Genomic DNA, 26,484 nt, shown 5'->3' on the forward strand with positions numbered 1-26,484 from the left:
GCACCGGACCCTGGGGTAACTGGGCGCCGGAAACTTGGTGAGGTTACAGCATAGTATATACATACAGTAAAAATAACAGTAAGTGCGATTGACCAGGTTACATAATGGTCGACAATTGGCAGGTATGTTTAAGAGGAGAATCAGATGGTCGAGAGATCTTATTGGCGAGCCAAGCTTTAGTTTTGGCTCTGAAAGTCCAGAAGGAGGGCTCTGCCCTGATGTTCAGTGGTGTGGCGTTTCAAGCTTTGGTGGCAAAGACCGGAAAGCTGGAGCCACCTGCTTTTTTTAGGGAGAATTTGGGGATGGAGAGGCTGTGTGTGTAAGGCATTCTGGTAGGTCTGGTTGAGGTATGTTTAGAGAACTTGTCTGCCAAGTATGTGGGAGCATCATTAGAGAGGCATTTGTGGACAACAACAAGGGATCTGAGAGTGATTCTGTCTCGTACAGGGAGCTAGTGAGCATCTTGTCTAATGCTGGAGATGTGAGCGTGTTGTGGGATGCTCAGGGCAGCTCTAAGGGCATTGTTCTGGAGCACCTGTAGTTTGTTCAAATTGCGGTCTGAAGTGCCGAGAAATAGAGTGTTACAATAGTCAATTTTAGAGAGCGCTAGCGCTCTGGCTAGGGTGATGCAGCTGGATGGAGAAAGGAAGGGTTTACAGGCGTTAATGAGCTTATTTGTATAAGCCGTGGCTGAGGCTGTGGCGTTTACCTGTCTTTTGAGTGAGAGCGTGGAGTCTAAGTAGACTCCGAGGGTTTTAAATTCTTTAGCCACAGAGATTTGGTTACTGTCTATGTTGATGGACATGTAACGGGGGTCCAATTTGTTTAGCCCTGGTTGAGAGCCGACAAGAAGGAGCTCTGTTTTCTCGTCGTTTAGGCACAAGCCATGCTCAGCCATCCAGGCTTGGATCTCCAGGTAAAGATTGTTGATCTTAGTGGAATCCTCCTCGTGCACCCTGAGAGTGAGATGAGAACCTGGCAGTCATCCACGTAGTTTGTGTAGGTGACGCCCAGGCTGTCAAGACGGTCGAACAATAGCTTAGTGAAGATATTGTATAAGGTTGGCGAGACGCACAAACCTTGTGGGACGCCACAGAGCATAGGGATGGGGTGGGCTGAAGACCCCAGGGACAAGACCCGGGTGGTTCGATTGGCTAGGAAGGATTGGATCCAGGCGGTTGCCTGGCTAGAGAAGGCAGCTGAAGTTGGCAGATATTCCGTGAGGATCTGATGGTCGATGAGGTCAAAGGCTGCTGATAGATCGAGCAACAGGAGGATGGCTAACTTGCCCTTGTCCTTAGCCTCCTTCATCTGGATTTTTAGGTCCAGGAGTGCTGTCTCTGTTCCATGCCTTGGTCTGAAACCTGATTGTCTAAGGCCCAGGAGATTGTTCTCTTCCAGGTGCTTCTGGATTTGCAGGTAGGCCACTATGTCCAGAATCTTTAGGTTGTAGGGAACGATGGTGATAGGCCTATAGTTAGTGGGGTTGTTGGGGTCCAGGTTTTGTTTTTTTAGAAGAGGCATGACCCATGCCTCCTTGAGGCTGCTAGGGATGCAGCTAGATTTAAAAGATGCGTTGATAAGGGTGGTTATGAAAGGGACCAGATTGTTGGCGCCTTCCTGAATAATGGTGGCTGGGCATGTGTCTACCCGGCACCTGGAAGGCTTGAGACCTTTGATGATGCTTGCCACTTCTTCGGTAGATACCGGTGAGAAGGAGAAGAGGGGGCAGGTGGGTGCTTTGGGGGTGGCCGGTGGTGGAGTGTTAGCTTTTTTGGTTAGACTGAGCCTTTTCTGTTCGATTTTATATTGCAGCATGGCAATTTTGTTTGCCAGGGATTTTTGGATCCTCTCACACCAGTCTGCATCTTTCACGCAAGTTTCTGCTGGTGCTGCTGGCAACTTGAGTTCTCTGAGGATAGTGAAGAGCTCCTTAGTTTTAGATTTGGCGCTCTCAATTCTATTGTCGTAGGTCTCTTTTTTGGCCCTGAGGATAGAAGTTTTGTAGGTGGAAGCTGCTAATGTGAGTTGCAGTTTGTTAGCTTGGTTAGGAGTTTTTCTCCAGGTGGCTTCTGCCGCTCATTTAGTATTCCAAAGGATTCTTAGCTCCGGTGTGAACCATTTGTTCAGGTGGGCTGCTGGTTTAGCTTTGGTGAGTTTGATGGGGGCGATGGTGTCTACTGCAGATTCAAGAGTTGTATTATAGAGGTCAGCAAGTTTCTCTGCATCTAGGTTGGCGTAGTTTGCAGGGGTGAGGATGTTGTGGATAAGCGGCAAAGGTTTTGCAAGGTGATGTTGCGATTGTTCCTAGGGAAGGTTTGCGGGACGGTGGCTAGGGGGGTGGTCGTTGATGATTTCCCTTGGATGGAGAAGGAAATGGCGTGATGGTCTGACCAAGCAGTAGTCTTGTTTTTAATGATGGCTGTGGAACAGTTGAGGTCCGCTAACCAGTCCAAGGTTCTGCCTTTGATGTGTGTAGGGGCTGTAATTCTATGTTTGAATCCTAGATGGGAGATAGTATTTTCTAGGGAGAGTGCATTGGCATCATTGGGATCGCCAAGGCCAAGGTTAAGGTCTCCTAGAAGGATGATTTGAGATCCTGTTTTGGTGTTAGTGGTCAAGAGGTCTGATATCTCTTCCTCGAATGATGAGATGGAACCTGGGGGTCTGTAGATGAGGTGTAGAAGTACGGTTTGTGTGGCAGAGAGTTGAAGTTTGGCCGGTAGTAGTTCTGCGGAGCGGAGGCTAACAGGTGGGGTTATTCTGAGGCCAAGGGAAGTTTTAGCGATAAAGGCTACTCCGCCTCCTTTGCCTGTGTTCCTGTCATTCCTGAGAACTGAGTATCCATCTCGGATGGCGAGGGATAGAGCTGGGCCGGCAGCCTGGTGCAGCCAGGTCTCGGTGATAGCCAAGAAGTGGAGGTTGTTGGCAGAGATGAGGTCTGCTATGTCTAGTGCATGGGCGACTAGAGAGCGGGCATTGATGAGAGCACCTGTGATCAGGTGGTGTTCGGTGATGCCAGAGGGGGCGGGTTGAGGCTGCTGGCTAAAACTTGGTTATGCATGGGATGGGTGTGGTTTTTGGAGAGTGATTTTGGGGGTAGGAGCCGAGAGCCGAGTCTCCGGTTTCTGTCCTACACTGGTCATGGGGTCCAGGGCATGGGTGGAGCAGCAAATCGGCAGATCTAAGGGCATCATTTGGCTGGTCTAATTGTTAGATTTGGTGAACTCCATAGTTTCCAGGGTATGTATGGAGTGTTGAGAGGTGTTGAGGAGGAGTCGGGCAAGAGTTGCCGTCAGGGTGAGAAAGGAGAAATAGAGGTATGCCATGAACTAACAGTTTGAGTCTATGGAAATAGCCTGCTGGGAGGCTGGGTTGTTGGAGCGCGAGTAGGCGCAGTGGCGAGTTACCGGTAGGATGTGGTATATTTCAGCGCAGGCACTGTAGGTAGCAGCTAGGCTAGTACAGGATTAGGCACAATCACGGTAAAAACAGGCAGCAATAGGCTATTACAGGATAGGCACTGTAGGCAGCAGCTAGGCTAGTACAGGATTAGGCACAGTCAAGTTAAAAACAGGCAGCAATAGGCTATTACAGGATAGGCACTGTAGGCAGCAGCTAGGCTAGTAGAGGATTAGGCACAGACACAGTAAAAACAGGCAGCAATAGGCTATTACAGGATAGGCACTGTAGGCAGCAGCTAGGCTAGTACAGGATTAGGCGCAGTCATGGTAAAACAGGCAGCAATAGGCTATTACAGGATAGGCACTGTAGGCAGAAGCTGGGCTAGTTCAGGATTAGGCACAATCACAGTAAAAACAGGCGGCAATAGGCTATTACAGGATAGGCACTGTAGGCAGCAGCTAGGCTAGTTAAAGATTTGGCACAGGTATAGGCCAGGTAGGGGGTGCATTAGTGAGCTTGACTAAACGGCAGGTTCACCAGGCAGTAGGTATGTGGTGCTAAAGTGATCCTATAATGCAGACGAAGCGAGGAGCACTACCGACAGGGTCGAGACATCAGGTAAACTTGGCTAACAGTCAGTGGCAGGGCAGGCAACCAGGTGAAGGAGGCTGGGAGCCATCATAGGGTCACTGCAGATTGCGACTCAGTGTAGCGACCGTATAATGGGCGCTTGCTACTTGGAGCTGGTTATGGACATAGTGAACATATTGTGGTTCAGGAAGGAGGATGTAATTAGAGTGCAGGCTTATGGTGGTGGCGGTCTGCTACTCGAGGTACCATTTGATATTGGGTAGAACCCCCCATGTGCGGGTATGAGGAATCATGGTACTGACATTAGCGAGATACAGGGTGGCAACATATGAAGAAACTGGATTAGACAGTGCACGAATAAAAGTAAAACAGGTGCAGTAATCAGCATGAGTAAAATGTATTGTGGTGGAAGGGCGTGCGCAGGGGCGCCGGAGGCGGGGTGATGCTGGCTGAAGGTGAAACACAGTGAGTAGTCGGCAAGGAGTGCTTCATTGAGTTGTTGTGGCGATGTAACAGTAAAACAGTTCAGATGTGAAACAGTACCTTGAGTGAGCGCCATGCTGCTATGGCCTCACAAAGTGAATCCGGGCAACTTAGATCAGGGTCCCTGGCTCACGGCGAGGACGGCCGAGGACAGGCTAGGACAGGGGATAGCCTTAGTTCTTGGGCCTTTGTGCTTGTGGGCCGGTTTACGCCTGCCGGCTCGCCATAGGTGCATAAATTGCACTCGGGCACCAATCAGGTGTCTGCCTGCCTACTTCGGCTGGAAGTTAGGCCTCAGATGAGGGCAGCTGGTGCGGGCGGCCATCTTGGAGTGGCTTGCCTCGTGGTGCACAGAGCTTAGGGCACAACTGAAGAAATGCAATATCCTGGAACAGGCAGTGCGGATCGGCGGAATTGTAGCGCTTCTTTTCGTCACGCTTCCTATAAATTCAAATTTGGCAGATTTCATACAATTTTTTCGTGTGGCTGTAGGATGCATCAGGCTGAGACACAATCTTACCGTGTGTGTCAGCCTGCTTGCTCATGCCTTCCTGGGAGGCAAGGTGAGGATTATTACATCTCTGTAGAGCTAGCCCTGACAGCTCAACCAAACCCTAGAAGCTGCCAAATGGCAAATTTGACCGATCTGCTCCTAGCAGAACAACTCCTGATCAACTTGGGTTGTTCCCAGAGCTTGCATTCTGAGAGAGCATGCACAGAGTTTCACCAGAGACCAAGGAGCACACCAAGAACTTCCTTATATGGCTATCTAAGAGATATTGCTTTCTCTTCACCTCAGTGTTTCCTCCACAAGCTGACATTCGTATCTCTTTTTTCACCTCTCAGGATGTTATCACCTGGTCTATCTTGGACTCTGAACCTGCCGTGGCTACTTATAACCCTCCTCATTCACCTGGATGTTTCTCTCTTCTGCAGTATCCTCTTCTCCCGCTTGTGCTACTCTTCCATCCTCCTCTACACCACCTTCCCTTCCACCTTTGCCACATGGTGTTCTTTCCTCAACCTCCTCCATATCACTATCAATCCCTGATATTACCTCCTCTGTGTCCCTCGCAGCCTCTAATGTATTACCTCCTCCTTCCCTTTGTGTTCCACCACCTTTTCATGCAACCTGAGTCTTATCACCTACTTTCACTGCTGTGTCTTGATGTCTCCTCCTGAAACTGTCCTCCTTCTGATGTTACCACTTCCTTTGTCACCTTCTCAAATCTCACCACCTCCTCCTGTCCTTTCTCACACTCTGATGCTTTCACCTTCTTTGTTATCCCTTTCACTCTACCCACTTTCTACTGTTAACTCTTTTCCTATGTTATCATCTCCAGACTCATCCTCTTTGCTCTTGCCACCCCTTCCTGTTCTCCACTACTACCACCTTGTTACTCGCCTCTGTCTCTCCAGCCTCTACCTCTTCTGCCATTCTCCAGCCTTATCTAAACATGAACCTCTTACTCCTTCAACTTGCACTGATAAACTGGGGCAGGGTGCTTTTGTACTGTGTTCCCTCCTTTCCCTTGTTGGTACTTTCAGTCAGGTGCTACACCTGTGGCTCGCAATTGGGTGAGGGCTGGGATCGGTTGATGTCCTTCAGGGTCAGAGCTGCATTGCGTTCTATGGTGCAGCGTTGGTCTCTCTGGGACCGCTGGAGGTATGCTCCACTGGAACAAGCAGTCTAGGTTATTCCACGAAGGCACCCACTTTCCGGCATTATCAGAGACCGCTGAACCGAGCAAAGCACGTCACAGTGCAGTTAACTCTCTCCCTGCTCTGTGACTTCTTGACCTTCCTTCCTCATTCCTGTATCCCTTCTGCCTCCAGTTGCCACGTCCTCAGCCACCAGTTGTCTACTTTCTCCTGCCTCTTGTTCAGTACCCCTCCCTTAGTTGTAGTTTCTTACTTCCTGGCTTCTGAAATCTTGTCTCAGCCTCCTTGGATATTCCTTCTCTGCTGATCCCGGACTTCTATTGGATCAGATACATCCCTAGGTTTTTTTTTCTGCACTGCATGTTTTCCCTCTTGGGGAATTCCCCACTGACAGCCACCCTGACATCTAGTGTTACCCAGCCTGGAAAACCAGGGTGGCTCAGTACAGTGATCACCCGTACCGCTTCTTCCAATTCCACAGCCAAAATACAGCAGTAGGTGAGTATTCAGGCTTATCTCCTAACCCTGGGACTGACATTGAGGCACCTGGGGGCTTCTTTGGGCTCAAGGGGCTGTCCCAAGTCTGTAACTGGCATGTCCACCATCTTGTATGTTAGTTATCCCCACTGGCCTTCACTGGTGCTGCCTCTGCTGAGCTGGGATCTCCTGTGCACCCGTTGTGTCAATAAGGAGCTGGAAACATTCTGGGTATGTTTACTTTTTTCTATTTGTAGCTTGTTTGTGATGTGAAATGGAAACACTGAACCTGAATGCTTCTGTAATTCTGTTTTTTTGCAACAAATTCTCCACTTTTCGAAAAATGCAGATCGCTAACTCTGTATTGAGAGCTGCAGAGTTCAACTTGGATCCCGGCAACTTATGAAATTACATCTTTGGTCTGTCTTGTGATCCTCTTGTGACCTTACCCTGGCCCCCAACCTATGGCAGTGAACAGTCACATTGCCTCACTGCAGGTCAGTCTAGGGAGCTAGCCCTCTTTTACACCACAAGCCCATCATGTTAGACCAGCTCTAGAGTAGCCCTAAATGAAAATGGAAATGCAACACAGAGTGCAAAGTGCCTCGTCAAGTGCAGTTGCAGCAGCACCGGTGACTGACTGCTCTCCCCTTCATTGGTACGCTCAGTGCCATGGCACTGCTGTGAGGACTACACAGAGTCCTTCCTCTCTGCTTGATACCATCTACAAGAGGAGGAAGTGGAAGAGGAGGCCGTATAAATTCAAACCTGCACTGTCAAGTGCAGTTGTAGAAGCTGGCACAGGTGCTCTGTGCACAAATTCCTTCCAGTGGCTGTGCATTTTAAATCCAGTTGTGAGTTATTTCTTGAGTTTTGAGTGTATCTCATGATTTGACCCATGTCCAGGGCTCAAGTCGAGGGTACACGCGGAGGGACGGAGTCTCCCCAATTTATTCAGAGGGTGGACTCAGTCCCCCCCCCCCAGCTAAAAGAGAAACATTGGATGTTCTCTTTGAATTTATGAATTAAAGCACACCTCGGAAATCAAACCGCAGTCGTCAGGTTTGTAGGCTGGACACTTCACCACTGCACTATATATCCTGATCAAAAATAACAAACAACTATCAGTGAAATATCGCATTTCGGTAGTGCAAGTCCCAGCGAAAACATTTGTATTGGTTCTTGGAGTTTAAAACATGCACACATTTTAACGTTTTCAAAAACACTATTAGAAGAAAATATCCTGTCTTGGATTTGTGTGTGTGTTGATTTCATGGAAGGCAAATGCCATTCGTCCTGTTCAATTTGGGTTGGTTTGCAAAGGCAATTTAATAAAATGCGCATATTTCACCTTGATTTGAACGTCCATCCCATGGCGTTAGTTCATGAGTCTCCCCACTTTAATTTTTAGGACTTGACACCTGCCCATGTCTAAACTCAAGCACACCTAATATGTACTCTCTCAGAAGTAAAGCACCTTCTGCTCAGTTGCACTCCCCCTCTATGCTTTTCCCGTCACGCTCAGGTCGTTGTACAGCTGAGGACGTGTCTACCAGACATCCATCCCCTGTGAGAGAGTTTTCTCCAGGATATCCACCCAACACCTATTGAAGAAAAATGAAGGAGTAATCACAGGCATTGATCTGTCAAAATCAGTCTAAGCCTCAAACTACCTTGCCAGAGGGCTTACTCTAGATTCAAGGGAGATTTTAGACACTCAAGAGGAGACTGTTCCTTCAGCTCAGTCACTAAGAAGCATTTCACATCATACACCAGAGCTTGTCGCTCCTGTGGACCCTTCAACGGACAATGAGAATTACACACAACCATGATCTTAAATCTCCATCTTTTGAAACCTCATCTTTCTCTTACAATCCTATGCCTACTATTTTACACTCACCACAGTTTATGGAAAATGAAAAAAATCCTGATGATTGCGGTCGGTCTTCATTGTTCACTCTAAATCTAGTTTTAAATTCTTTAGTTAAACTATACGAGAATATTAATGATGAATTGAAAATGAACTTTACAGCTCTACGATCTCTTTGAACTTCAAAATCTCCTTTCTTAAGGGTTCCATAGGCTCTCAGAGAAATCACGTTCCTGGTACAATTTTTTCAACTGCTAGTGGTCTCCCGAGTGGAAATGACCCATTGCTTAATTATATAACCACAGCTTCATCTTCTGTGACAGAGGACGCAATGATCGGTGAGAACAAAGCCTGCACAGAAGCAACATCCCCTTAAAAACAGAAAAATACGAATATAAAACAATCTGCGCCCACTTAGCAATAGTGGCGCAAGGAAGTTCCTCAGAACCGTACGTGCAAGAGTGTTATAATTTGACGCTAATGAGACCACTTCAACTGTCAATATACCTTACTCAAATTCAACTAAGGATTACTTGAAAAAGAGTAGTAAAGTTAAAAAAGGTAAAAACAACTAGCTCTGGGATTCCTTAAAGCATTGCTCCTCCAATTAAGAAGTCTGTTTCAACTGAGTTCATTTTTATTTTGAGGTATTTTTATCGCACAAACTGGCCGGAATTAACCGCATCTAGGTGCAGATGATATACAGAAGAAGACACTATGCCCTTTAAAAGACCATGGAATCCGACGCCATAATCAAATCACCAACTGGATGAGGGTATCTTTCTTTCAAATCACCCTGGGGAGTCTGTTCCACCGCCTAGGGATAAAGATTGAAAACTACTGGTCTCCTTTGGAGACACAGCGAGACCGCATAATTGCCAGCAGAGAATTGCCAGCAGATTGCAACATTCTGGGTGGTTGGTATCGTGTTAATTTGTTTGCCAAGTCTGACGGGTACAGATTGTTCACACATTTGTGAAACAGAGGATATTAAATTGAATTCGATCTCCCACTGAAAACCAATACTTGTGGCTCAACCCCGAAATTATTGAGGACTTTGGAACTTTAAAAATGAGCCTAACCTGCTGCATTTTGTGCCGTTTGTAGTCGGTTTAAATGTTTATAGGGAATCCCGGCAAGCAAACCATTGCCGTAATCCAGCTGGAAATTTACCGATGCCCCCACCACAGAAGCATGATCATCCAATGTAATGTATGGAAGTGCAAGCTGTAGAAGATGTTAAGAGTAAAAAACAGATTGTAATCTGGCTCCTGCCTGATTCTCGCATCCAGGGTTGTCCTGCCATATCGACTGGGTGCAGACTTGGGAACTGAATTTAACCTTTCCAATTTTAATCCACTTTCAATGTTGTGTATATAGAAAAATCTTTATTTTTGTTATGTTGATTCATGATTCTGTCGTAATGTATCAAGATTAAGTTTGTTCATTGCAATGTTTATGTTTTTGTGTTTTGGAAAGATGATACTGTTAAGTTAAACATTCTTCATTAATGTGAATTAAAGAGCACATGTTAAAAATGTTCCCTCTCCAATACGCTCAATTATCCTTAGACATTCCTAAACAATTGATTTGGATGATTGAGGTTACATAAGCGTCACCCTTGAAGCAACTATCGGGTGCTGTCTAGAACTAACCCTTCCATATATTTTTTTCTCTTTCATGGGTGGGATACACTTATATTTGTATATGTCCTGCCATATACAGCCTACGTTTTTTATTTTTGATGCAAAGTTCAGGCTGGATCCCATAAAACAGGGGGGAGGTGGATGCTTCTCTGCATCCAACAAAAGATTTTTAGGCCCGTATAGGGATAGCTCCGTTTTACTAGGATTAAGTTGGAGCCAGTTTCAAGACATCCAATTTCCAACTTCATCCAGGCACTGACCAATTCTGAGGCACGAGTCCTTAAAATTACCCAGGTTCAAAAAAAGTATCATCTGTGTAGGATTGGAAGCCCACCTCATGACTTCTCAGGATTTCCATTAGGGGTTGCAGGTATAAGTTAAACAGCAGGGGTGACAAAGACGACAAAAAAAACATACAATACAGTGCCTAAAATCCTGTAGGGTTCATCCCAGTGATGAAATTATAACACAATAATGCAACAATACCCCAAATTAGTTGGACTCAAGCAATATTGCCACACAACCCTTTTTATTAAACCGATCAATCTGATCATTTTGTATTGCCATCTACCCACATTAGGTTGGCACTACAGGTCATTAACATTGTATTCTTACTGCAAGTAGACTGACCTAGTGGGCATTCTCTTTCACCCTTTTTTTACTGCTAGTCACGTAACACGCTGCATGTTCCACACAATGTGTACTCTTGCATTTTGCCAACAGAAGATCGCTCTAGTTTCTCAACACCATTTGTTTTCAGGTGCATACTAGAATTGTTGTAAACATTCCATTCCGTTTCCTGTCCACTATTAGATAAGCGACACACCAGCACATTCTAGTATTAGAGGAACAGCAGGCAGGATTAGATAGAATTTCTTCCTATCCTACTGTCTTCTGCGTATGCATCCTGCACTCTAGGGCATCTCATGTTCCTTTCCGCAACCGGTCTCTGATGAGGGCTTTTTTCAGACGCACGTGACTAATGTTTCTTGAGTTCAACTAATTTGGGTATTGTTCCATTATTGTGTTATAGTGACAAACACAACCCCTGTGATACACCACAGCTCTGCGAAAGAGAGCCAGACAAATATTCTCCCACCTTAACCTGCTGCTGACGATCGGGTAAGAAGGATACAAACCATTTGATAGCATGGTCAGAATCCTTTCCAACTTCCTTAAACTTCTAAAATGATGTCATGGTCTATGGTATCAAATGGTGTAGAAAGATCTAGCATCACTAGTATGGATCTCACCCTCATCTGATATACAAAGAAGTTTGTCCCAAACTGCCATCAAGGCTGTTTCTGTGCCGAATCTCGGCCGCAATCCAGATTGAAAAGAAAAGGGTCTAGAAGGGCAGGTTTTTCAACATGAACCTGGAGCTGGACTGTAACAAAGTTTTCCAGAATGTTTCCCGGACAGCGTATTCCTGCCACTGGGTGGTAATTATGTAAATCGGTTGGATCCAGGTTGGGTTTTTTCAACAGCGATGTATGTAATGAAAGAGTTTTTAGTTTAGATGGCACTATGTCCTGGGAAGGGATGCGTTAACAAATAAAGTCATGAAAGGGGTGATCTCCTCAGCCAGTAATTGTGCTGTGCATGCAGGTAGTTCAAATAGTGAATCATTATTGGGCTTAAGTGTCCTCAGAAAATTCAGGACCAAATCCTCTGGCACTACTTCAAAATCAAAAGAGTGCTCAGAGTGCTGATAAGTAGCGCCTTCAATCATGGTAGTACATAATGGTGGTGTAGTCCTTTGATTCTGCACAGTAGACCTTTCATGAGTGATCTTCTCTTGAAAGATTTTAATTTTATTTAAAAAGAAGTTAAAGGTGTTAGCTTGATCAGTAGAAAAAATCCACACTGGGAGATGTACTATTAGGGTGAATAAAAAGTGTCAGTGGGGAAGATTCCAAGATGGTGGCTGGGGATGACATGCCTGAGCATCTCTTCGTCTCCCCTCCCAGGCCGCACCAATAAATGACATCAATGAAGTGGATTTCTAGCCCCACACGCCTGTAACCCAGCGGGGATACCTGGTGGAGAGGCAGGGTGACGAGGCAGGCGGACAGGAGCAGCCGACGGAGTAAACGAAGTGAGGGGCAGGGAAGACCACAGAGAGAAAGCACGGGAGAGACCAGATGGCCCACAGCACCGAACCAAAGTGAGAAATCCACGGAAGCGGGCACATTCCACAGTGCAGCCGAGATCAGGACCACTGACGGGTGAAACAGAATCAAAGGTGCGAAGGCACGCAGGGGTCCTCGGAGAGAGCCAGAAGGAGGGAGACACACCCCGGAGCACCCGGACAGCACTGAGAGAAGCCAGATGGGAGCCGTGCCGGCAGGCGGAAGCTAGGTGGGTACCGGAGAACCCGAGCTACGCACCGCAAAGAGAACCTCCTGGACAGACCCCTACCCCGCCGGAAACCAGCACAGGGGGTAAGCAGTAGGACAGCTAACAAAGCCGAATTATCCCCCTCGGACGGCGCAGCAAGCGGAGGAGCGGCTGCTGCAGACCTCCCAGTGAAGCCCCTCCCCCACGGGCAGCAAGAGAAAGAAGCTCCACTGCCGGAATATAGGCAGGCTGTGAGGACACCCCCGACACATCTCCTATGCACTTTCATAAGAAAAGAGGGCAAGGAAAGAAATCACACCCGGAGCGGGTCCGGCGGGACAGCGAGGACCACCTGCAAGACACACGGTAAGGAGCCTCCCATCGTCCATCAAGCTCCCCCTCCAAGCAATAGCACAAGCCCAGCAACGCAGAGGCAACTGAAAAGCAGCCAACAACAGGGGCATAGGCAGGGGGTAAACACACGAGCAGAACCCTTCAGCCATCCCGGCTCCTAATTGGAGGGAAAAAACACACAGGGACACACAAGGAGACCCGGCAGCCACGGTGCTGCGCAGAGTACCCATAAGCCTGTGCCCCCAAAAAAAAGAGTCCTACGTGCAGAGGCCCAGAGGCTGCCAGAGAGGGTCGGAACAACCCCCACAGGGGGTAGAGATGGAGTGGGTATCCCCTAAACAAGAAAGGGATGCCGCTGCGTTAGGAGGACAACAGAGGAAGGAAAAGACAACACCTCCCGGCTCCCCCGCATATAGCTATGACAAACAGAGATCAAGAGGGCCTCCACGGTCGAAAGACCTTTGAGAAAGGCAGGGACGAATACCACAGGCCACCCCGCAACCAACCAACCACAGGACTTTGACCCGTGCATACAGAGCTACGCAAGCCCACTCAGAGACAGCGGGAGGCACAGGGGGCGCACAATGGCAGAGAAAAGAGATCCCAATATTGGCACTACACGATCAGGAGACGGGTCTAACGACACATCGTAGGGAGGCAGCCAGCACCCGCTGAGAGTCAACAAGGAACCAGGGCCTGCAGGGATCACCCCAAACGCTAACAGAAATAAGGAGGTTGGCACACATGTCAAAATGAAAGGGAAGACAACCACACCCCCTGCCGCAGACAGCACAAACAAGGCAGGAACCTAATTTAGTACAACTCTGGGGAGCGGACATGGCGACACAAGCAAAAGAGAAAGCATACAGAGATCAAAGAGCAAGAACAGACCCAGACACCAATTCGGCAGAGATGGCCACAAAAGAGGATATGAAGGCATGGTTTGGGGAATTCCAGACACAGTTTATGACCTCGATGCACACCCAATTTTAAACAATGAAAATTGAAATAAAAATGGCGGTACAAGAATTAAAAACAGAGGTGGTGAACCTTGGGGAAAGATTGGACACTCTGCAGAAAATAGTGCAAAAGGAGGAGGAGACGCAACAAAGCGCTGAGACACAGGAACACCTGGTCTGCTTGACCCACAACCTTGAACTCCAATGTGAGAACTTAGAAAACCACTCGCGGAGATCGAATGTCAGGATAAATATTATGGTGGAATCAGTAGAGGACAAAGATCTTAAGGATGCAGTACAACAAGTTTTCAAAGACATCTTAGCCACAGAAAAGGAAACAGAGGTTCCAATAGACAGAATACACCGGGTGGGGCCACAGAGAACCGGGAAGCAGACCTCCCGATGTCCTGGTTGCTCTCACGTCCTATTGACAAAAGGAGCAGATCCTATGCAAAGCAAGATCAATGGGCCATATTCGGATGAACGGAGTGGACACATACCTTTACCAGGACCTGGCACAGTCGACTCTGCAGAAACGCAGAGAAATGGGTCCAGTAGTAAGAGAATGAATTGCCAAACAAATCAGGTACAAGTAGACCTTTCCCTTTGGACTGTTGTTCACTTGGGAGGGGAAACAACAAAGAATAACAACTTGTGGGGAGGGTTTACAGATAATGAAAATACATGAACCGGAAGGCGATCACCAGGGAAACCGCAGAGAAGGGTCAGTCACGCTGAGGACCCCATGGGAATGGAAGACAATAAATAAGAGGACCAGACGCCCCAGTAAAAAGAAATAGAATATACTGGATCCACGGAAGACATTGATCAGTGGACAGAACCTCACCCCAGCCAGAGCCCACTGTCCCGAATTCGCCAGGCCATTAATGGAGCGGAAATCCATTATTCAGGTAATGGGATGGGAGGGGGGAACCCATCCCTGGTGCCATTGGAGGAATCCACGTGGGGTTTAGGACTCCCCACAAAGTTATCCCTGAGTATGTGGTGGGCATGGCACGAAGGGCTCCACGCCTGAGCGACCATAGGTCCTAGAGCCCTCCTCAGGGCAGTTATGTGGGGGAGGACCACGCAAGTTGGGGGTTGCGCAGTTCAGGAGGGTGGGGAAGAAGGGGCGTGAGAGAGGATCCGGGAGGAAGCAGATGTCAGTAATAAGAGGCCGAGACACAACAATAGAGAACACTCAATCCACGAAAGAATGGGGATAAACGTGTTAACATATAATGTCCGAGGTCTGAACTCCCCAGTAAAAAGAAAGAAGGTGGAACACTTCCTCCAAAAAGGGACATTTTAAGTCCTAATGCTCCAAGAAACACGCATAAAAGGCTAGGAAAAAGGGAAGGTGCGATTGAAAGGAAACAACAAAATCATTCAGGCAAATGAACAAGAGAAAAGGGCTGGAGTCCTGATTGCATTCCACAACTCACTAAACCTACAAATTCACAACACACATGCAGACAAACATGGGAGATGCATCTTCCTGAAGACCCATATAGAGGGATACCACCTGACAGTGGCCGCAATATACGCCAAAAATACGGGACAGGATGGCTTCATTAGGGATATCCTGGATAAATTAGAAAAGTTTGCCATAGGGGAGGTGATACTGGGGGGGGGAATTTAACATTGCATGGAACCCCGAGTTAGACAGATCAGGCACCAGACCACATGGACAGGGTACTCCCTCCAAAGCCTTATGAGCAGAAATGGGAAAGCAAGCATTAGAAGATGTATGGCGGAGCATAAAAGGGACACAACCGGGATACACACACTTCTCACACGTCCACAACACTATCTGCCTCATCATGAGTTTGGCGGTAACCCTTAAATGTGGCGATAATACTATTACCGCCGCATTTAAGAGTCTGCCAAATCACGTGTTTGGCAGGATTTACCCCCACCCCTGAGCTAGGGGTAAATACGCCACAATTTTGCAGATTTTCAGCACTATTACCGCCGCGCTAATAGCACTGAGAATTCCCCATTGGGCCCAATGGGGAATGGGGACTTATCGTTCTGCCAAACCCGCGATCCGGCGCTAATAGCACCGGGGGGTTTCACGGTAACGCTAATAGCCCCGGCAGGAATACCACCGGGGATACCGCCCAACTCATGATGAGGCCCTATGTCTAGAATAGACTATGGGCCTCATTACACGTTAGGCGGTAAGGGAATAACGGTACCGGTAAGGGATTACCGTTATCGCTAAATTCCCTAGCTAATCACGACCCGGACTGGCCGCTATTAGCGGCACCGCTACGAACGGTGCCACTAATAGCGGCCAGTCCACGGGCGCGCGACCCCTCATGCCGGAAATAGCGGCATGGCGCTAATAGCACGCCATTACAAGGCATGCGGACATGCTAATAGCGGCATGGTTTTGGCCGAAGGAGCCCATACCGGCAAGGGGGAAATACCAGCATCGCGAACCACACGTTAAGAGAGCTGAGTAGTGTCTCCACCTTCCACAGGTGGCCACAACACCACAGGTGGAGGCAATGGAGACTGGGGCAGCACAAAAGGAGCACACCACACCCCTTCCCACACCAAGATGGTTCTAATACTTGCAGCATTACATGGTCTGGAGGACATGATTGCATTGCAGCAACAACAACAACAGGCAGCACAGAGGAGACGCAGGGGGAGGAGTATGGCGATACTGGCCCAGCAAGCCACACCAGTGCACCCAGTCATACCACAGAGGCAGCCAGCAATCCCCAGGATTCTAGCCATTCCATTCAACGTAACTCCTGAGCAGATACTCACCCTGTGCCGCCTGGACCGGGATACCATCACCACCATTGTGGACATGAATCACAACGACTTAGTGAGCCACATACACATCCGTACTGCCATTACCCCTCTACTGAAGGTGGTAACTGTGCTCCACTACCTGGCCACAGGCACCTACCAGCATACGAGAGTGCAGATGCATGGCATTTCATAACCAGTATTCACACGCACGCCAACCTAGATGCTCGATGCCCCCCTGAAGCACACCAGTGAACACGTATCCCTGCTACGGACAGCCCAAGAGATCTCCAACGACAAAGTTGGCATCCATTCACTTGCATGCATCCCAAGTCGCATCGGGGCAATCGACTGTACCCATGTGGAAATGGTGCCCCCACATCACAATGAGCCTGTCTACCGAAACAGAAAGCATTACCACTCCATCAATGTCCAAATGGTATGTGACTCAAAAAAGAGAACAACAGTCATGACCGATACCCCTGATCAATCCATGAATCAATGGTCCTGCGGAACTCAATGATACCACGCAACATGGAGCGCCATGCTGGACAAAGTTTGTGGCTACTTGGTGAGTAGCAGGGCAGGCACATGGCAGTGTGATGTGGGGTGTGTTTGGGGGGGGGGAGAGATGCATACTCCAGCTGGTTGTGGACTGTCGTCCGTACAATAAAGGGACATACAGATGTACGCCAATGTCCACCAACGCAGCACACAATGGAGAAGACACAAAACCACATGCAAGTAGTAAAATGCACAACAAAGACATCAATCCATAATGCAATACATGACACATCTATCCACATGCACATTGCACATCATACCATACCCTACATTGACACAAAGCTACTACATGCAGCCAATATGCATAATGTAAATGTGCGTTGAACAACATCACAACAGATATGCGCCCTTGAGTGCATGCAAAGGGATCACCTGTAGCCATTGTACAGAGCCACACCCGTACACCACTAATGATGTGCCGCTTCACATCATGGGGACATCGGAATCATAATGCCAGTACACTAGCAGTGTCGTACAAAGGTTGCCTGGGCCCAGGAACACCTGGGACCTATCCACACCCAGGACATTGGAAATACTGCCGGAGGAATGCATGGTGCACGTCCACTTGCAGGGACTAGCTTACCTTCTCACATTGCAGTTACACTGATCGTCTCCATGCATGCTGGGAATCGTGGATGCTAATCAGAATGCTAACAGAATTAGTGTGAAATGTCCAGGTTGCAATTGAGGTGACCAGTAACAAGGCCCCATTGTTCCAGCCATGCAGGTCATGCTGGCTATCCCCTGAAGAGTTGGCTCTTTACCCCTATATGGAACCCACAGAACAAGCACGAAGGGGAATAGAACCTTGCACAGGACCGTACCCGCGTCGTGATTGAGCAGGCATTTGGCCTTCTGAAGACACGGCTCCGGTGCCTAAGCTGGCCGGGTGAGGCTCTCCTGTATGGCCATGACAAAGTGCTGAAGATAACCATGGCATGTGTCATGCAGCACAATATGTGTATCAGACGGAATGTGTCTATGCCCTCTGACATTGACATGCAACCACCTGATGAAGATGATGTTGATGGGGATGAGGATGGGGGAAATGGGCCACCAGGACACGCAAGTGGCAATGGCCAGGAGGCACACGATGTGCGTCAGCATCTGATTTATCAAATATTCTGAGAGACAAGGGTCAACTATTTTGGATGGAGATGGGTATTGTTGCCCTGCTGTATGTGGTGAGGCGCACAATGGACCCTGTCCCCATTAAAGTACACATACACAATGAAGAAGACCAAGCCTGTGTCTCAACTTGTCAACAGTGTATTATAATTAATTTGTGAACAAAAAGTCCATGGCCCCAACTGTTCAAACACCCTTTCCTCCCTCCCCCAACACTCCCAAAAACACCCTTTCCCCCTCCCCTCACAACACTCCCAAAAACACCCTTTCCTCCCTCCCCCAACACTCCCAAAAACACCCTTTCCCCCTCCCCTCACAACACTCCCAAAAACACCCTTTCCGCCCTCCCCCACAACACTCCCAAAAACACCCTTTCCCCCCTGCCCCCACAACACCCCCATGTGTGGCTTGTAGTGCGTAGGTGTCCTGCTGCACATGTGCCAGCTAGTTCTTGCTGGCCCTACTTCTCATGGCCTCCACTGCCATTGGGAGATTGGGATGGCGTGCGCCTCATGGTGCGCAAGGAGCGGCGGCTGGCGCTTGTCTGAAGAGAATTCGCAGAGGAGGAGGTGCCCGGTTGATCCTGTGGTGGGGGGATATTGTCGCTCCATAGCGTCCGCTATGCATGTGAGGACCAGCCTCAGTTGGGCCATCTCCTCGCATAGCCGGTTTGTGCAGGCCTCCATGCCCTCTCTTGTCTGGCTTGCATTCGACCTAACCTCCTCCCTCAGACGGGCTGCCTCTTCCACATGCTGGCCAACCAGCGCTGTTATTTCCACCTGCCTCTGGCTGATGGCTGACAGGTCATGGCGACTGCGTCCAGCTCTTGGGGTGGCTGCTGCGCCCTGGTCCATGCCTCGGCCATCAGGTGAGGACACCTGAGGGCTCCAGCGCCCTTCTACGGTGTTGTTGCCAGATTGTCCATGGCTACTTGATTGTGATGGTGGCCGTGGGCTTAGCTCAATGGATTGCAGGGGGCTGGGGGTCTGCCTTTGCGTTCAAGGTCAATGGTCTCCTCAATGTCCGACAGCGGCGCGGTGGCTGCTGCCTCACCAGTGGAACTGGTGGCAGCAGAGAGCGGGCCCTCCGTGCTTGTTTCCAATGACGGGGGAACACTGCCGTGGGTGCAGCTATTGTAGCATCCGTGGCTTCAGGCCATGTTGAACTGGCGCTCTTGCTGCCTTTACCCCTCTGCTGGTGCTCACTCCTCCCGGTGCCCCTTGAGGTGGTGGCGGTGTCCCCTGTCTCATGTGTCCTGGCCTTTTTCTTGGGTGGAAGAGCTTGTGTCATGCCGCTCTATGCATTGGGACCTCTTTAGTTAGGAATCCGGTAATGGGGATGTCGGGAGGGTCATGCATGAATGGGTCTGTGTTGCATGTGTATGTGGTGATGCGTGCATGTGTGTGCATTGGGGTGTGACACTCACATTGGCAGGGTTGTGTGCATGTATGTTTGTGGCTGGATCCATGGGCTGGTTCTGGACTCAGATTTGGGGGGCCCCTCACCCTTCGCATTGCATTGTTTAATGTGTACCCTCACCTCCATCTGATGAAGTGGGCGCACCACGCTCCATATCTCCGACTCCCTCGATCGATTCCATGCCAATAGTGCTGGCGCAGGTCTCCTCCCACTCCCGGATTTTTATTGGTGAATCAGCACCACCTCCTGTGGCCATAGCCAGGTTGCGATTTGAAGCCAGAATGCTGTGGACCCGGAGTCGTAAATCGTCCCACCGCTTTCTGCAGTCCTTTAAAGTGTGGGTGGTGGTGCCCACCGCACTGACTTTGTGGGCAACCTCAGCCCAGATGGTCTTCTTCACGAGGGTCTCACGCCGCATGTCATTGGTGAATACAACATTGGCATTTGCGGCAAGGGTCTCGGTTAAGATGATCAGCTCCTCGCTGGTGAATTTTTCTTTGCGCTGCCGATCAGCGCCTTTCTTGATGGCCTTTGGCATCTTCAGGGTATCCAGGATGATTTGGTGTTGGAGCCGTGTGGAAACAGGTCCTGGCTGCTGAGGATGGCAATGGATTGTGTTTTTAAAGATGGCCGCCGTGCTGTTTCCCGTTCCGGTGCGATGACGCTATTTCCGGTTCCGCAATTTTACAGTCACCACTAATAGTGGTGATCGCTAATAGCGGTGACCGCTATTTGCATGTAGCGGGAGGTCGGAAGTGCTATCAGCGCTTTCGTCAAAGCCGGTAAGGGACTTTTTGGGTTCTTTTGCGGCATGGCGGTAGGGTCATTACCGGCATGGCGCTGTGCTCGTGTCCGCGTACTCGTAATGCCACGCTATTAGCGGCATCATGCAAAGCCGGACATGTTAATAGCGCCATGCCGGTAATGGCCGGATTTTACTGCATAACGTGTAATGAGGCCCTATGTCTGGGTCTCAACAGGGCTCATGGGGAAGGTACAACACACGGAAATCGGAGCAATATCACTCTCCGATCATGCCCCGCTGTGGGTCGAAACTCTCACCATTCCACCCTCAGTCAGGGCTCTGGAGATGGAGACTCCCATCAGAAATAATCCAGGACCCGATCTTGGGCGAGTCAGTCAAGGAAAAATAATAGAATACCTCACCATCAATAATCTCCAAGGGACATCCAGGGAGAAAGTATGGGAGGCATTAAAGGCGGTGACAAGGGGACATCTTATCGCCCTCAAAGCAAAGAGGGACAAGCAAAACCGCCTAAGGAAAGCGGAGCTGGAGGAGAAATTGACAGAGATTCAAAAAGAGTTGGTCCAGAATCTCACGTCTAAACTGAAGAAAGCTTTGAGACATGTCCAAGGCCAACTCGATACCATCCGCACCAAAAGAGCGGAGAGAAACCTGTTATATGTGAGACACTGGTATTATGTAAAAGCAATCAAAGCAGATAAACTCTTAGCCAGGCAACTCAAAGGAAAACAGGCAAAGCAGATAGTGACAGGTCTCATAGATGACAATGGACAAACATAAAACTCAAACGGCAGACAAAGGGAACATTTGTTATTTTTTTTACTAGAACCTGTATTCCTCAGGTCACCCCATAGGGGAGGTTCAGGGAGCATACCTCGACAACATCTCCCTCCCGACAATATCGGAAGAAGAAAAACAATAAGTAGACGGGGTAATAACCGAGGAGGAGGTAAAACAAGAAATCCGTGACCTCCCCATGAAAATAGCCCCTGGCCCAGACGGATACACAGCACTTTGTCCCCAGTCCTTACAGAGCTCTTCAACACCTTTAAAGAACAAGGCAACATAACCCAATCCATGAATGAGGCTAAACTGCTAGTCTTCCACAAACAGGGGAAGAACCCGGCGCTACCCAGCTCATACCACCCGATAGCACTCATCAACGTAGATGCTAAATTGGCCAATAGACTGTCACAAGTCCACCAGGATCAGTCAGGATTTATTCCCAACAGACAGACTCACTGCAATATAAGGAGAATAATCCACCTGGTCGAAAAGACAGGGATCACACAATCACCGGCCATACTATTAGCCCTGGACATGGAAAAAGTGTTTAACCGCGTCAAGTGGACCCTTCTCTTCCGCATAATGGGAAAAATGGGCATGGGGGAAGCCTTCATTAACATGATCCGGGCGATCTATAATTCCCCAAGCGTTCGGATTGCGGTGAATGGAGAATTATCCGAGAGGATCCGATTAGAGAGGGGGACCAAACCGGGGTGCCCCCTTTCCCACTTCTTTATGCGATATTCCTGGAGCCCCTCTTAGCGCGAATAAGGGAAACCCCAAATATAAAAGGCATAGACATGGCAGGTAATTCCCACAAAATAGCAGCATATACGGATGATATGCTAGTGGTACTGGGGGACCCGGAAAAAACACTACTGCTCCTTGTACATGAGATCGAGACATTTGGAGCTATCTCGGGGCTAAAAATAAACAGACAAAAATCAGAAATACTAATCCTGGCGGGAAACAGAGACCCCATTCAACATCAGGCCACAGCACTACAGTTGAAGGTGGCAGACAAAGGGGTCAAATATTTGGGAATTACACTAACTGGAGGGATTGACAAACTATATGGAGAAAACTACCCCCAACTGCTATAGAAGATCAAACGGGATATATAGAGATGGAACCCCTTGTCTACCTCATGGTGGCGCCGTATCACAGTCGTAAAAATGACCGTCCTACCCCGAGTCCTGTACCTGTTCCAGGCATTACCAATTAAAGTCAAAAGATATTTCGGTTTACAGCACACAATCGTGCTGCCGGATGAGCAAACCCTAATGAAATGATCAAGCCATGGGAGAGGCAAGATATTGGTCATGGTAACTCCTAACCCACGGACTAAAATAGGGTCAAGACAGTTGCCCTGTAAATGAGAGGGTGTCAGATCCAGTGGTTTCAGGCCAAGACTAGAAAATGACGAGGACAGCCAAGGCTATCAAGTGTCCCGCCTCTGACTGGTTATCCCAGTTAAGGGGGTCAAGTTAAGACACCTTTACACTGTCTTTATAAATAATAACTATACATCCTCCCCTCTTCAGGGTACGGTTAATGAATTGAATTAAGCACCCATCAGGAACTAAAGTATGAAACATAGCATGCAATGCGTCTCTAAACCATGTTTCTTGTAATGAAGACCAGGTCTAACCTGTGTTGTTCTAGAATGTCGTATATTTCAGTCACATGAAGCACTGCCAATCTAGCATTGATCAAAGAGGCCTTCATTGTAGCACTAGGAAAGGGTACTATGCCTCTGAACAGATTGCCCTCCTTCTTCTCTATCCCTAACTTACATATTCGGTTCACTGTCCGAAGCGTGAGAAAAGCTGGTTTCTCTTTCACATCCATTAATGTCGTCCTGTTATGCATTGTACCTCCAGGTAATGGGCTGAAATCGCTCACACAGAGCGGCCACTTAGCGCAAGAAATGTCAGACCAAGGAGCAAAACTACCAGCCAGCACCCCTCGCCGACTGCTCACGGCCACAAACAGGCCTAAACACCCTTTTTGTCAGTGCTTTGCGCTGACACAGGCCAGTTAAGGCCTGTGGCCCAAATTGATGGCATCACGTGCTGCACTGTCTGCTACTTCACTACCCTACTAAAAATGTCAATAGCAATTTAATAGAATTTAAAAGGTCCTAATAACAGCAATTTGATTAAAATAGAACATATATATATATATAGAATATATTAAACTTCTACACAATAAAAACAAATTAACAAAGATTGAATAACAGCATTTCCTAACAGTGCAACTTCAAATTCAGTGGTTCGTGACCTAGAAGGTAGGCCAAAAGTTAAGGGTCCAGCATAGATTTGACCAACGAGTCCACTAAGAATGCTGAAATGTCTTATTCGAGTCTCGTGCTCATTTATCAGAGTGATCTCTCTACCTATTCTGAGAGGTAGAAACGATTATGGATAATGAACCTGTAATGCATCTGAATTAACACAGATGGGACCTTCAGCTCCTGAGCCAGAGAAATGCACAACGCCAAATCTGGCACTAAAGAATGATTCTCTATATTAAGGGAACTCGAATCACCACTGCCAACTACAGAGGACTGCACCAAGGACAAGGCCTGGTGCAATAATATCCAGCTTGCTCTTGCCAACAAAATTACCCTCCTACAAGCAAAGATAGAAGCCAAAAAAGCCAACCTTGCCGCCAAAGATACCCCCAACAGCAAAAAAGATCATACCATCCCCAACTGCCCCCCCTTCCACTTCTCACCAGTCACAGAGGAGGAAGTAGTAAAGATAATTGCCAGTCTCAAACCCTCCAATTGCAAAGGTGACTTATGTCCCGCCTCCGTCATCAAAGATGGAGCTAATGAGCTAGCCCCTCTCATCACATCATTGATCAACTCTTCTTTCAAAAATTCAGTAGTCCCCAACAACCGAAAAGAAGCGTGGGTCCTCCCCCTGCTCAAAAAACCCAACCTAGATCCCAACATCCCCACGAATTACAGACTCATCACCACAGTCCCATTTCTCCTCAAAATTTTGGACAGAGTAGCCTACCTCCAAATACAAAAACATTTGGAAGACAACAACCTCCTAGGCCTGCGACAATCCGGCTTTAGACCCAGGCACGGGACAGAAACTGCCCTCCTGGTTCTAAAAATCCAAATGGATGATGCCAAAGACAAGGGCAAACTGGCCATTTTTCTCCTGTTGGACCTCTTCGCTGCCTTCAATGTGTTTGACCACCAGATCCTCACACAACACCTCTCCTCAGCTACCGCATTCTCACAGAATGCCACCAACTGGATTCAGTCATTTCTGTCTGGCAGGTCGACTAGGGTCTTCGCCCCTTCCGCGGCTGCTGACCCTATCCCAATCCAATGCGGAGTTCCTCAAGGCTCCTGCATTTCTCCCACACATTACAACATCTTCACTAAGCTCCTCTTTGACCGTCTTGACGATCTGGGTGTCAGCTACACTAATTACGCGAATGACACTCAGGTCCTCATCACTCTCACTGGCACTGGCTGCTATGAAGAAGATGCTGCAAAGCTCAATGAAATCTATCTAGAAATTCAAACCTGGATGGCCACACATAGTCTTTGCCTCAATGACAATAAAATGGAACTGCTTATCGTAGGCTCCCAGCCCCGCCTCAATAAATTGGACCCCAGGTACCAATCTTTTACCATTGATGGCAACGTTATAAAAGTCTCCAAAGAGGTCAAAACATTAGGTGTGAACCTCGACTCCACCCTGTCGCTAAAAAAACAAATAAACACTACCATTTCAACCACCACATATACCAATAAACTGATCAATGCCTGTAGGCCTTTTCTCTCCCCCTCCAGTTGCCTCACCCTATCTAGAGCACTGATATTGTCTAAATTAGACTACTGTAACACACTCTACCTAGGCATCACCACAAACAATCTGAACAGACTTCAGATTCTTCAAAATAATGCCTTAAGATGTGCCCTTAACCTCCCGCGCAAGGCTCACATATCTACAGCTAGCAAAGAAGCCCATTGGCTCCCTATCCGGGACAGAATTAAGCTAAGAACCCTAGTCATCACACATAAGTGCCTGTCACTCACTGGCCCACGCTACCTTTCGGACAAATTCATTAGACACTGCTCCAATAGACCCACCAGAACTCCCTACCTGCACCAACTAAAGGTCCCCAACTACAACCTAAAAACAGCAGGAGGAACCAGCTTCCCAGTTCTCGCAGCACAATGCTGACTATCAGATCGGAAGCTTTCTGGCCATTCAGAGCCATGGTGAAATCATGGCTCTCAGCCTAAACACCTTGTCATCCACCCACACTTACTCTTAGCCTCATCTCTCCGCCATCTAGAAATGTATGTCCTATTTAAAACCGGAGCCGGACGACCTTGTAATTCGGTCCTCACTCTCCTCTGTAATTATTTTATATTTCTGTATTTTATAACTGTTCAGATTTTGTATTAATGTATGTACCCTTTTTTTATTCCTGTGTTCGTGTAACGATATGTAACTATGCTGTGCACATGATTATGCGCCCAACTACCTGAGGGTTCGGACGCGCTCTATAAATAAACAAACTAAACTAAACTAATGTTTAACTAAAGCGGAAAAGCGAGAAATTGCTATACCCAAACATTCTCTGCCTTCATCCACCATACCGAAAGTGTACCTCCCTTCAAATCTCTTTCCAGCTTTAAACTCTTTGGAAGAGCAAGACTCTGGTCATAACCAAAGGTATGAAAATAGGGAAGGTAGTAACAACCTGATAAGGTCTACAGCTGATGAGCTTTATACTTTGTATCCGCTTGTCAATGGTGAGAACGTGCCGTCCAAAGCATAGTATTTGAGGGCTTATTTAAAAGCAGTCGGCCAATCACCTCAAATTGAAAATTTGTTTTGACTTGCTCTACGAAATACCTGCATTGAGAAACATATATGTAACTATATTGATTATGTAGACTTTATAGAGGATCACAGACCTGACATAGTTCATGTATATTTTTATTTACAGTTTATTCTCCGATCTATGTTGTTGGAGAAGACTCTTATTCTTTCCCTGTGGTATGATGATGGTAATGTTGCCTTTAAATCCCTAAGGGGGAAGCAAAAAATATTAGCCCACCTCAAGAGAGAATCCAGGAATCTAGAGCTCTCTCCCCTTCCAAAATTCATTATTCAATTAATGGATAGGTATGCCATTACAAAAACAGAATATTGGGAAAAATCAGATTGGACCTGTCTGGCTTCCACTTTGGCAAATTCAAACAATGTTGATAGGAGATCA

This window comes from Ambystoma mexicanum, chromosome 3p (genome assembly GCF_040938575.1).
Source record: "Ambystoma mexicanum isolate Mex_15411 chromosome 3p, UKY_AmexF1_1, whole genome shotgun sequence".
In the NCBI taxonomy this organism is placed as follows: Eukaryota; Metazoa; Chordata; class Amphibia; order Caudata; family Ambystomatidae; genus Ambystoma; species Ambystoma mexicanum.